This window comes from Mycteria americana, chromosome 2 (assembly GCF_035582795.1).
Source record: "Mycteria americana isolate JAX WOST 10 ecotype Jacksonville Zoo and Gardens chromosome 2, USCA_MyAme_1.0, whole genome shotgun sequence".
In the NCBI taxonomy this organism is placed as follows: domain Eukaryota; kingdom Metazoa; phylum Chordata; class Aves; order Ciconiiformes; family Ciconiidae; genus Mycteria; species Mycteria americana.
Window position 1 is genome coordinate 40861127 of NC_134366.1, and position 12030 is coordinate 40873156.

Genomic DNA, 12030 nt, shown 5'->3' on the forward strand with positions numbered 1-12030 from the left:
GTTGCACACCATCTCACAAGATCTGCTAATCTTTCATTAGTCACCTCCCTTCCCTCTCTTCCTCCTCTCCTCCCCTCTCCATCACCAATACATTGCATTTTCATCTTGTTTTTAAGCTTCAGACATTGGCACAAGGCATTGATACTGAAGGGATGCTGGAGTTCAGCTGTCTTCCTTGTACTCTGTGTTATAAATATATCTCACTGCCCAGCCATGTACACACATAGGATCTGGAGAGTGTTGAAAACCCAGCACTCTCCTGACCACTATGACAGTGATATTAGCCCAGCAGTTCTCAGGGATCTAGCTTATGACAAGTTTCTTTAAATCAGACAAGGTCTTAAGTGCCTGTCATAAGTCAGTCATCCTTCAAGTACTCCCATTTCCTCCATGTGAGCTCTTTACAAACTTATCCATCTGCGTTTATATATAGAACTGTGGTGAAAAAACACTGTAAGAACTAGGTCTACAAGAAGATACACGGGTTAGGTGCCCTGCCCCTAGAGGAGAAATATCACCTGCGCTATATAAAACACCATTTCACAAGGGTACTCCCTACTAATCCCAAAACCACTGGGCTCCTGCCAAATCCCAAAGGGAGTTTGGCAGAGCAAGGTGGAAACTGAAGCTTTAGCTAAGCAGAACTGCAGCTTTCAGAAGCTTGTTGTTCCATTGCTGGTTTCTGGCCTTGGTTTAGATGCTGCAGAACTTCATCACCGTAGCAGTGGAATCAGGGCTTTTCTTAAACCGAGCAAACACAAGCAGCGGCTTGTCTTCTCATGCTCGTCAGCTCTTGCACCCACCCTTTGTTTTCTCAGGTGAAGCCATTATCACTTGTTCAAAGAGATCCAGGAGTTGGGCATTTCTGAAAGGCTATGTGCTGTATCAAGTATGTATCTTTAAGTCACATAAAAAGTAAATAATCAAGTTTTGATTCAGTGGCTGAGTTGCAAAACCGGGAGGAAAAATCTATTTCCAGTTGACCGGAAGCAGTTTTTCCCCCCTGTTTCGTTCAGTATGAATTGGAAAAAAAAAAGCCTCATTTTAATCCAAGGTAAAATTTTGCTTTATTTTGTGTATGTTTTTATCCATTAAAAATCTCATTTGCTACATTTCAAAACAAAATGTTCCAAAACAGAATGTCATAATATTGCTTTCTAAAACAGTGTATCTTAAGAGCTTTAACTTCATCATCTATTTCTAAGTCTATTTTATGGCTGAAAATATTCATTCAATTTAAACTAAATATGTGGGTAGTTGCAGTCAACCTCAAACTGCATATTTGGTGGCTAAACTATTCTCGGGGGAAAATGCCCCACCCTAATTATAATATCTAATTTCTTCTTTAGCATCACCTTTTGACAGAAGTGGAGAAATATTGGGATTTTGATTCTATTTATTCCTATCAGTGCAACAGGGCATATCTAGCATTCCTCTCCTTTTCCTTTAAGAAATAAGTACTTTTCTCTAACCAGTGTGCTCTTAAACTAATAGTTTGGGAAGAACCTTCTCATCTAATGAGTGGTCTGTCTTGTCTATGTATTCATTTGTCTCCTCCCTGATAACCTCCGTAGAAATCCGGCTTTCCTCTGCATATCAGGAATGCATAGGAATGTTTCCTCAACTTCCTTTCTCTGGCTTGCTGCAGGCTGTAATACGCAGGTTTCTCTCCTTGCATTTTCTTATTTTCCTTTGTAGACTGCTCTTGTTAGTTTTAATTACAGCAGTGGAGGACAGTATGCTAAAGAGCTCCCCAAGGAGGTGGCACTAATGGTCACATGTCCCCCCTGAGTGACAGCATCCGTTCTGGTTGCAGTAGTACAAAGACATGGGGGCAATTCTTGTATGGATTGGTAAACGGACTTTATGTGAGAAGATAAATTAGCAGGCATCTGCGTTTCCTATTTGAATAGGCTATGTGTGACTCAGTAAGCCTTTTGTTCAGTGGGCTAAAAAATGGCATGCAACTCCTCATCAGTATTGAAATTTTAAAGCATATTAAATTACTATGGCATGTTTTTGAGGACTGTAAAAAAAAAAACCATAGTGGATTTAGCAGTGTGCTTTTCAAACCGTCAACCCCACACTGAAACAAAAAACTAAGAAAATAATAGCAGAAAAAACCCCGAATGGTTTGTGTACAGAAAGAAGCTAAGACACATGTGAAATACTATTTTTAATAGTGGTTTTATTACAGTGTCAGTGCACACTATGTGTGCATATATACGCTACAGATTCCCGTTGCTGTTTTTGTGACTTGTATAAAGCATACTGAGACTTACATCACAGGATGTAACTTTTGGAGGTGTTTTTACGCCAACCTTTGCCAAAATTCAGCACGTGATTTTTAGTTTGCACCCACTGTTGCATTTGCTAGCATTTTTGTGAAGTAAGAACACTAGGCTATGCATACTGTGCACCGTTAACATACGTTAGCTGTGCCTTGTGGCAGTATTCAATCAGATGAATAAATGGAACAGTATGTCAATGCACAGTATGATTGCAATTCAGAATCACACGGAAAAGTTGGTATTGCAACATCTGCATAGACACTGTCATAACGTCAAGGAAAAAAGTAATAATGCCATTCTTGTTTCATTGGATCAAATGCAAATAAAACAACCATGATCTAACATGGAAGGCATTTTGAAAAATATTTTTAATGGTTTTTGAAAAATAATTATAATTAACAACACAAAGGGAATTGAAATTGGAATGTGATATTTACATAGTGCATGCTAAGTCTTTGAGTGAGACTTAGTCTTTATTTACTTAATCTACAAGAAATAGATTACAACATCCACCTCTGTGATGAAGCCATTAGTATGCTTTTTGGACACTATCAAATACTGCTGCTATCAAATACTGCTACTTCTACTACTGTTGTTAATAGCGATTATTATTGCAGAAGGAATAATGGCATATTTATGATACCAGGTGACATCAGAGGAAGAGTGATTTTTCTTATGAGGGTCTCTAAAGAACCAAGTTCTGTGCCTAAGGAGAAAACAGAGCATCTATATCAAGATCCATTAAGAATAAAGATCGGAATTTTCCATGTTGTCCAACGCTGCGATACTCTTGCTTTCTTACAATGCCAGCTGAAAGCAGGGAGGGAGGAGGGTGGGAGAGGAACAATAGATCAACAGTTCTCTCTATGTTTAAAAATTCACAGCACCTCTGCTACACCAGAATATTATGTGACAATAATGTTAGGCCTCTGATTTATACCAACAGATGCAGGGAAATTCCAAATTAAGGCTGTCATTCTCCCCTCGCTGCAGATCCTCTGTTGGTACAACTTTTATGTAGCACCTCTGAGTTCGGTGGAGACATGCCAGTTTACATCAGCTGAGGATCTGGCCCACTGCGGTGCGGAGGCCTTAGCTCTGTTTAAATCAGAGCCACGGTTCCTGGTAACACTGTTGCTCCATACTTAACACATATTTACAACACGCAGGTGTAAAACACACACAGGAAGGTCATAAATTTGGAAGCTCACTATTAAAAAGCCTCCCGGTTATGAATGGATTTTTAAAACGTTCCTTTTGTTTTATCTTCAAAAGATGTAGACCGGTGGAAAAATATGCAAACACTATGCCTTTAAAACACCAAATGCAAGTGAGTTTTAATAACCTATCAGGATCTTAGTCCATCATAACATTTAATCTGCATTACATCTCACTTCCTAATCGCTACTTTCATTCCAATTGTGAGCAGAGAGGGTGGGGGAGAGATGAGAATTTCAGATAAGTGCCAGTAAAACAAGTTTGCTCTACAGCTGGCAAGCGCTGTGCACACGTTAACGGTGCCTTATGGCAGTATTCAATCAAATGATTCTATAAACTAAAAATAATCACCCTAATACTAATACCTATTATTCTTCATTGTTACTGGTCGCTATGGTGCTGCATCTGACTATGAAGAATTCACCGCCATTATTACCCTCAGTGTCTCTCTCTCTCTGAAATGTGATCTAATTGCAGAATCCACACCTGTTCGACAGTTCAATAGAAGCCTGCTTTTGATGGAAGCAGACTTTCAAGCACACACACACGCTCATACACAGGCACACGCGCGCACACAGGCACACACTCGCACACAAATGCGTGCACGCACAGACACACACGCCAATTCACGGAAGACTTCAGCTGGAGGAAAAATAGAGTGTAAGTTGATCAGAAAATAATATTGCGAGGAGTAAAAAGAAAAAAAAAAAGCTTGTGTTTTGTGGTCATTGGAAGATTGCTGATGGGTGCATAAATAAAGCATGCTGGAACATCTGTTCTTTGTTGTGCATTCAGCTTTTTAATGTCTTCAAAGAGCAGCACTGACGCATCACTGACTACCACTCCCCATTCAAGCAACATTTTACCAGAAAATAATAAACCTTCCTGGTGGGGTGCAAGGAGCCAAGGCATTTGGGCAATGCCATTAATTTGGAAATATCTCTTTTTCTGGGATTTTTAAATATCTCTCCCTTTGAACATTGTTCAAATTTTGGGATCCAGCCTGGAGTCCCTATCAGCCTGAGCAGTAAATCAGCCTGAATATTCCACTCAAGCCTTTTCTTTCTGTACCAAAAAAAGAAAAAAAGGAAAGGAGAAGGCTGTTGTGAAGTCGAAGTTTATACACATTTTCCCTCTCCTCTTAATTCTATTAATGTTAAAAATTCTGTCCAGAGGGATTCTTTTTCCCTTAAGTTACAGTATTTATTTATACTGGTAAAATTCAGCGGCAGTGAAGACCCCTGACAGTTTAACAATATTGGCTGGTTATTTTGATACACTGTGCTAGGCAGCAAAAGATTAAAACCAGAGCATCCTAGACTGAGAGAAACCAGCTTGAATTCTAAAATAAAATTTTAGCAGCATGGATTTCTCTTGCCATAGGCTATGAGGCTACTATGAATTTCAGATGCATCTCCAGAGCTGTCAATGAGGTGGAAAGATGGGATTGGCATTACAAAGATTTGTTGCAATGTGATTCAATGTAATTGCAATCGAAGGTATAGCAACATTAAATCGCAGCTGAGAAAGAGCTGTTTATGCATCTACAGTATAGGAACAGGCATTTGCCCTACCACTCTAGGACCATGATGAGATTTTTTTTTCTACTACTTTCTTCTGCTCTGCTCTTTCTTTCTAGGTCACAGCTCAAAGATATTGGAATACCAATTAGATGCTAGTGGGTTACATTTATAATGAGCCTAACAATGGTCTTGTGACAGAATGCTTCAGAAAACCCAAACACCTTTTAGGACAGTTTGGTAATTAGACACTATAATGTTTCTGTTCTATGCTAAGAGGTTTTTGGCCTTTTGATTGTTCGTCTTCATTTTGTCTGCTCTGACAACTAGCTGTTGTTACACAGTCTAGTGCAGGGAGTAGCGGGGGGTGGCTCAGGCATGCCACTGACCAATTCCTCGAGCTTTGGTAGCGACATCATCAATCTCCAAGAACCTTCTCAGCAAAGTTTTGCCTTCTTAGACCAACAGGAACCTGATCTGGGAGCAGGGACTTGGGGTTCACTTCTGTCACTCCTGAGGAAACCTGTATTATTTTTTGACTGGGAAAAGCATGAGATATATACCTTCCTCCTTGGCCTATTATAAAGCCTGCGGCATGACTGTGTTAATGCTAACATCAAAGGGTGTGTTGCTATTGATTTTAATAAGAGCAGGAACAGTATCACCAAGATCATTAAAGTTCTCACAGTGCTTTGAGATCCTCAAATGCAATCAGATAAGAACAGAGGCACTGTATTTATCACAAGCGTTGAAAAGCTCAAATGAATACATTCAAGGCTCACTGAGGTGAAGAAAAAATCTTCTTATGGATGGGATCCTTGTCCCTGCAGCTCCTCAGTGCTTGATATGTAAGCAATGGATTTCACTCTCATAGCATCCCTGACAAAAAGAAAAGAAACCTATTCTGATCTTGTGGCTGGGGAACCAAGGCACAGAGCAGTTGCAACAGCTTTCAGATGGAGTCTCTCACAGAAATCAGACTGGAACCCAAGATTTTGAATGCCACCCACCTCTGCTGGCTAGCGTCCTTCCTGCTCCTGACCCAGGGCCGGCTTCTGCTCAGAGGTGGCTCTACCAGCATACTCATACCTGGTCAACAGAGTGGTGAAGAGAGGAACGTACCCCTTCTCACGCATCTTTGGCTTCTGTGGTTTTAAGATTCCGCTCTTTAACCCAAGAATTGTTTAAAAGGGACACAGAAAGGCAACAAAAAAAAACCATGTACAAGGAAATCTTTTTACTGACAACGGAAGCAGGACAGGTTGACTCTAATAACACAATATTTAAATGTGTTTGTTCCTCTGCTTAGAGATTCTTTTGCATGGTTCCATTATGCTGTACTTACATAGTAATTGCTCATTGACCATTTAATTACACAAGGCTGTCACCTTTACTCATACTCGGTACACGGCTTCCAAATAGTCATTTTGGTATCAAGGAGGTGGGGGCCAGTTCACCTGGTAGCAGTAGTCAATATGAATAGGGGGAGCAAAACCTGGCCTGCAATAATTACCATGTAGCGACATAGTGTTTACATAGTAATTACCTTATTATTTTTATGGAAAAATACATGATTATTTTTGTCCTCCAGCCCAGAGTGCAGGCCACACAGTAATTACTTTTGGGCATAAGTATAATTGTACAAACACACTTTTTATCTCTCTGCCTCTCTTCTGCATGCACGCAGTTACATGTGTTCACTGCACACAGTTACTCTGGGTATTTATCACTGCATCTTATTTAAGTCCTGAATCAAATAGTTGCTTCCTGGTACTTTGGCCTCATAAATTAAAAGATCATAATGAAGAAAATGTTTGGGTTGGTTTTGTTTTTTGTTGGGTTTTTTTTTTTTTTTCCCAGAAAGTAATCACAATGTCTACCTAGATTTACTTTTCTTAGCCCATGATTCTTCAGTGTATGCCTCTATCCCAGGCCTGTTGGGGCAATGGGTCAAATCCTTTTGCCTCTGGGAATGTCTGTTAAAATCATATTTTAAAGCTAAAATGGACTCAGAGATATACACTGTGTGTCCTTGACAGATGGGGCCAGACACTCACTATAGTCTGAAAAGAATATATTGACTCACTAGCTCATCTTCTTTTCATAGTGAGTAGTACTCCATTGATGACATTTCATGATGTTTAAGATGTGGGTAGCATTGCCTAAAAAGACAGAGCTGGAGGGAAGGGAGAGAAAGAGATAATATTAGAGAATCAGCATGCCGATGTACAACAAAGGACAGTCTTGATCCTGAACTGACACTGTAGGTGGATTTTTACAGCACTTGTGACTGTTACTAATTGGGACCAAATCTGAACGTTCTACAACATGGCTCAGAAATAGCTTAGACCAGACACGAGGAGTTATTTTCCTACTTCTTGGGCATCAGTTTCTAGACATTACCATGATGGGTGCAGAAAGTGAAAGAGGCAACTGCGCCCAAGCTTTGGATGAGAAAGGACAAAAACATCAGTTAGAGTGAATTTATTTAACGTCAATAGGTTTGTGTCAGTTGACAAGTGAAGAGGATCAGAACCAGAATAGACTCGTAAGAGTATGATCAGCTGGTAAACAATAAATATCTGTAAGAGGAAACACGTTATTTGAATAGCATTCAGCAAGAATTCAGGTGAGAAGCACCTCTAATATAGGAGAGACTCCATATTTAAAAGATGTATAATTTTTTGACTGTTCAATCTACTTTTAATGCCATCCATTAGTATCTCTTAAATCTGTTTGTCCTCCCTGTATGCACTGATCAACGAAGAAAAAAAAGGAAGATAATACAGCACAATATCACCTAATAATCTAACCCCCATTTTTTAAAGGAAATTGTCAGATATCCTATTTGGTACTTGGCTATTTATGTTAATATGTTACCTGAAATGTAAGTAGATTTGTGTGTCTATTGCACTGAAGACATGACAAAGATTTATAAAGCTTCATCACAATGAGTAGAACTCTCTGAGAATATTGACAGTGACTAATGCTGCCTACGTCTCAATGGCAGCACTCTATACCTTACCCATTTTCTACAGAGAACAATCATATTACTACCGATTAGTTCTTTCTATCCATAAATGAAAACCCCCCTTGGTTATTGATTCACTTAGTTCAGTCATTTATGATACATTTGAGTAGATATATTCTAGTTAAAAAAGGTTGGGATGTTTTCTTCTGGACAGTGATGGGGTTGGAGAATCGAGTTTGCAATCCTGAGACATTTTACATCTCTAATAAAACCTGCATACAGTTTTGTGGCTTATAGAAAGTATTTTTGGCCTTTGATCTCCATGTCACTCAGCACACATAGATCTGGCCAGGAGAAAACCAAAGGAACACATCTTTTAGCTAACTGCATGTTCTCTGCCAAAAATATGTAATACATTGTGACAGATCCTTGGTTGTGGATGAACAGATAAGGAGAAGGAGAAGAAGGATGTAGGAACATGAACACAATGGAAGAAAGAATGGTAAGAGAGAAAATAGGCAAGGGAAAAAAGAAATGTGATGCATGGTGAGAAGGAAAGGGAAAGAGTAAGGCTTCAGAAAATACTTTTTTAGCAGATAGTGGTGTACGAAGCCTTCCTTAAAGCGTGTGATGTGCCCTCTAAAAATATTAAATATCTCACTGTCTCCATGAGTCACATGAATTATTTTTCTTACCTAGACATGATTTCCACCACTACCTACAGTTATCTGAGAACTGCAGTGGGATTTTCTAATCTGTTATAAAACTCTGGTGGACTTGGTCTATTTTCTAAAGAGTAACTGGGAACTTCAGTAACTAAATACCTGTAGTGCGGCAGCTGGGCAGTTTAGGGGAGGAATACAGTTTCAGCTGACAGACTGCAAAAAGTACTTAGCAAGAAAAAGCTGACAAGCAATTGCCAAAAGCTATCTTCGTGTTCATTCTGGCTCAGTATGGAATTTCCTAGTCTTTGAATGCTCTGGAACCAAGATGAGAACATAAGAGGTCAAAACAACAACAAATGACAGTTTTCAATCATCAGGAGGATGCTATAAACAAGTGAAGTTTGGGGGCCCTTCCACAGCTGAAAGATAGCCAGCAGCTATGTTGTGACCTTTCAGATTGTTTCCCGTGGGATGTCTGATGGGCCTAACACAGGTCCCAGGGGAATAAACCTCCCCACCAACCTTTGTCTAGTTCCACTTAAGAGAGAAAGCTGGACTTGAAACAGAGTGTCAGAAGTAAAGGTCAGTGCTTTATTTACATGAGCTTTATATGCTAGACTTCTCCCCTCTGCTTTCTCTTTACTTCCCCTGAGATCTCTGCTTAAATCATTCCATCCCTTGAACTACTTAGTGACAATTTTTCTTCATCCACAAGACAGGGCTAAAGCAAGTCTTGTCTTTTAAGACACACATTCAGGCAGTAATATGCTAAATAATCGCAGGGTTTGTCCCACAATTTGTGTGCTTTTCCTCTGCTATCTGAGGTTTTCATAGGTTTCACTATATACCACAGAACAAAGTATATATTTGCTGCTAGGAACAAGAGCAAAATCAGCATTTGGGAGAAAGTACAATTGAGTTCCTTATTTTACAGGGAAGAGTTGCAAATAGCTCTGTCTTTCCAAGTATTGTGAAATCCCCAGAAGAAAAGGTCTTTATTACAAGAGCACCTGTGAGACTTGAAAAACTCACTACTCCTTCTGGAACAGCCTCTACTTTCAACCATACCTGCTTTTTTTTTCTCTAGTTGGTAGACAGGGAAACTCATTTAACAAAGTTGGGGTTTCATCCAGTGACTCCTTACATCAGCGGGGATCTTTCTACTGACTTCAATGGGAGCTGTGTGCAGCTCCTGAATTGCTATCATTTTCCAACTAGTGAAGACACTTGAGCATCTGGTGCTGTTCTAGCAAGCTTCTTACACAGCTTTGGTGAGAATTTTGAAGCTGACATGGAAAGAATTTTCCAGGGCTTACAAGCTCTTTGTATCTTCTTTTCTTTTTAGAAACACTCCTGACACGCTTGTGATACTGTTTGAATATGAAAAAATAGAAGAGAAAGCTAAACTGAGCATTGTAAAACATTCTGGGCAAGCGCTTGCTTGAGTTTAAAAATGGACTTGCTTCTCTGTGCTTATACAATTTTTTAGCACTTTGGAAGAACTGAGATATGTGATTGCTCTTGGAACGTGGAGTTCAACACACCCCACCTCCCCCCCCCCCCGACTCTGCAGGCAATACGGGTCTGGGTTGTGAAGAAATAGCCATGCTGAAGGCAATACTGGCACAGGCCTCCTGGAGCTTCTTCTTCCTGAGTTTGGGTAGGCAGTTTCTCTATCTCCCACTGTAATGACTGATTTCTTTGATGTGGGCTGAGGGACACTGGTGACAATCTTACCGCGTAGCCAAATGCTGTCTTAAGGAAGGTCGGGGTGCCCAGGGAAAACATACACATCTAATGCAAGCCTGATCCTATTCATCTGTACTTTCCCTTTGGAAACAGATCTCCCTTTTTTTTTTCTGTCCTATGAAACAAACCTTATTATTTTTTACTATGATGGTGTTGATGATCTAGAAACAGGAAAAACACCGTGTGATCTGTGTGATCAGTAACAGTGAAGGGGCACAACCAGAATTTGCATATCCAATGTCAAATATTCACACTAAACTACCTGTGCTCTCACCATACAGTAAAAACCTACTCAAATTCTGTGGAACGAGAATCACATTTAGGAAAAAGCAGTCTGCTCACGTATGTGCCATTAGTGGAAAGACTGGCAAATAAATTATCTACTGTGAATTACGCACTAATACAAGTGCCTATGTGATGTGTGTCTGTGTGAATTCATTTACGCATGTTGAGGTATATGTATGCATATGAACATAAGTGTATCTATCTCCTCTCTCTTTACCTCTCTTTCATACATTGGTACAGTAAGCGTAACAACTGCCATGTTACTTCTCAGACACCAAGAGTCCCATCTTCTGTACAGGCCTGGGTATACTTGGTTTTTTCCTCTCTTTTTAATCATTTCAGTAAAGAGGCTCTCTCCTTGATACCCACTTCCAAAACTCCCACTCACTTCAGAACAAATCCAGCCTTGCTTGTACATGTGCGCGTGTTGAACAAGCCCTCATAAAATGACTATCACATCATTATTTTGTTTAAACATTTTTATTTCTCCAGAGAATTTAAAATACACAAACATGTGATTCCATGAGGAAATGATCCAAAAGAGATTATAAATACAGCTATAAATGTCAAAGTTCTCAAAACATTTCACTGGCTCTATCTTCAGAAGAGACTGTTTACAGAGAAAACCCACGTCAGTGTGTTTTATTATTGTTATTGTGTGTTGAATGTTACAAATGCAATCTGTTTGCCTTACACCATAGTCTCCAAATATCTTTAAGAATCACCTCTAATAGTTGTACTCAGAGACAGGAGTATCGTTTAGTAGGATATTAAGCAATCTCTCCACAGCAGGAAAGTTTTTTGGGTTTCATACAACTCTCATCAGAGGCACCTATCCTTAATCTCCCCAGAAATGAGTATTTTGCAGTGGATTGTCACTCTGGGCTTGGTGTTTGTGAGAGGGATTAGAACACAGAAAGCTCAAAATGCAGACCTTTCAAAACTTGAGTTCTTGCAGACTTGGGATCAGGCCATTTTTATCGATTAAGAAGGACCATCAAAGGCTTTTTTTTTCCTATGTAATTTTAAATTTCTTTCTGCATCTGTCTTCAAAGTGATGCCTAAGAGACTCCTGCTACAAAAAGTTCATGCTCCTTTCCTTCTTTGATGGAAGAGGCCATCTCCAGAAATGAATGAGTCTGAGTTAGAAGAATGAAGCAAACAAGCACCAAGCCTCTTGTAAAATACAATATGCCTAAATTTGACAGTGTAAGTTTAAAATCCACAGCATGGAATGAATTCTAATACAGAGGACTGGAGTAGCACATATCTAAAACTTGTCACGGCTATTTAACTTGTTAGGAAAAATGTTAAGACTGGAAGATCTTTTT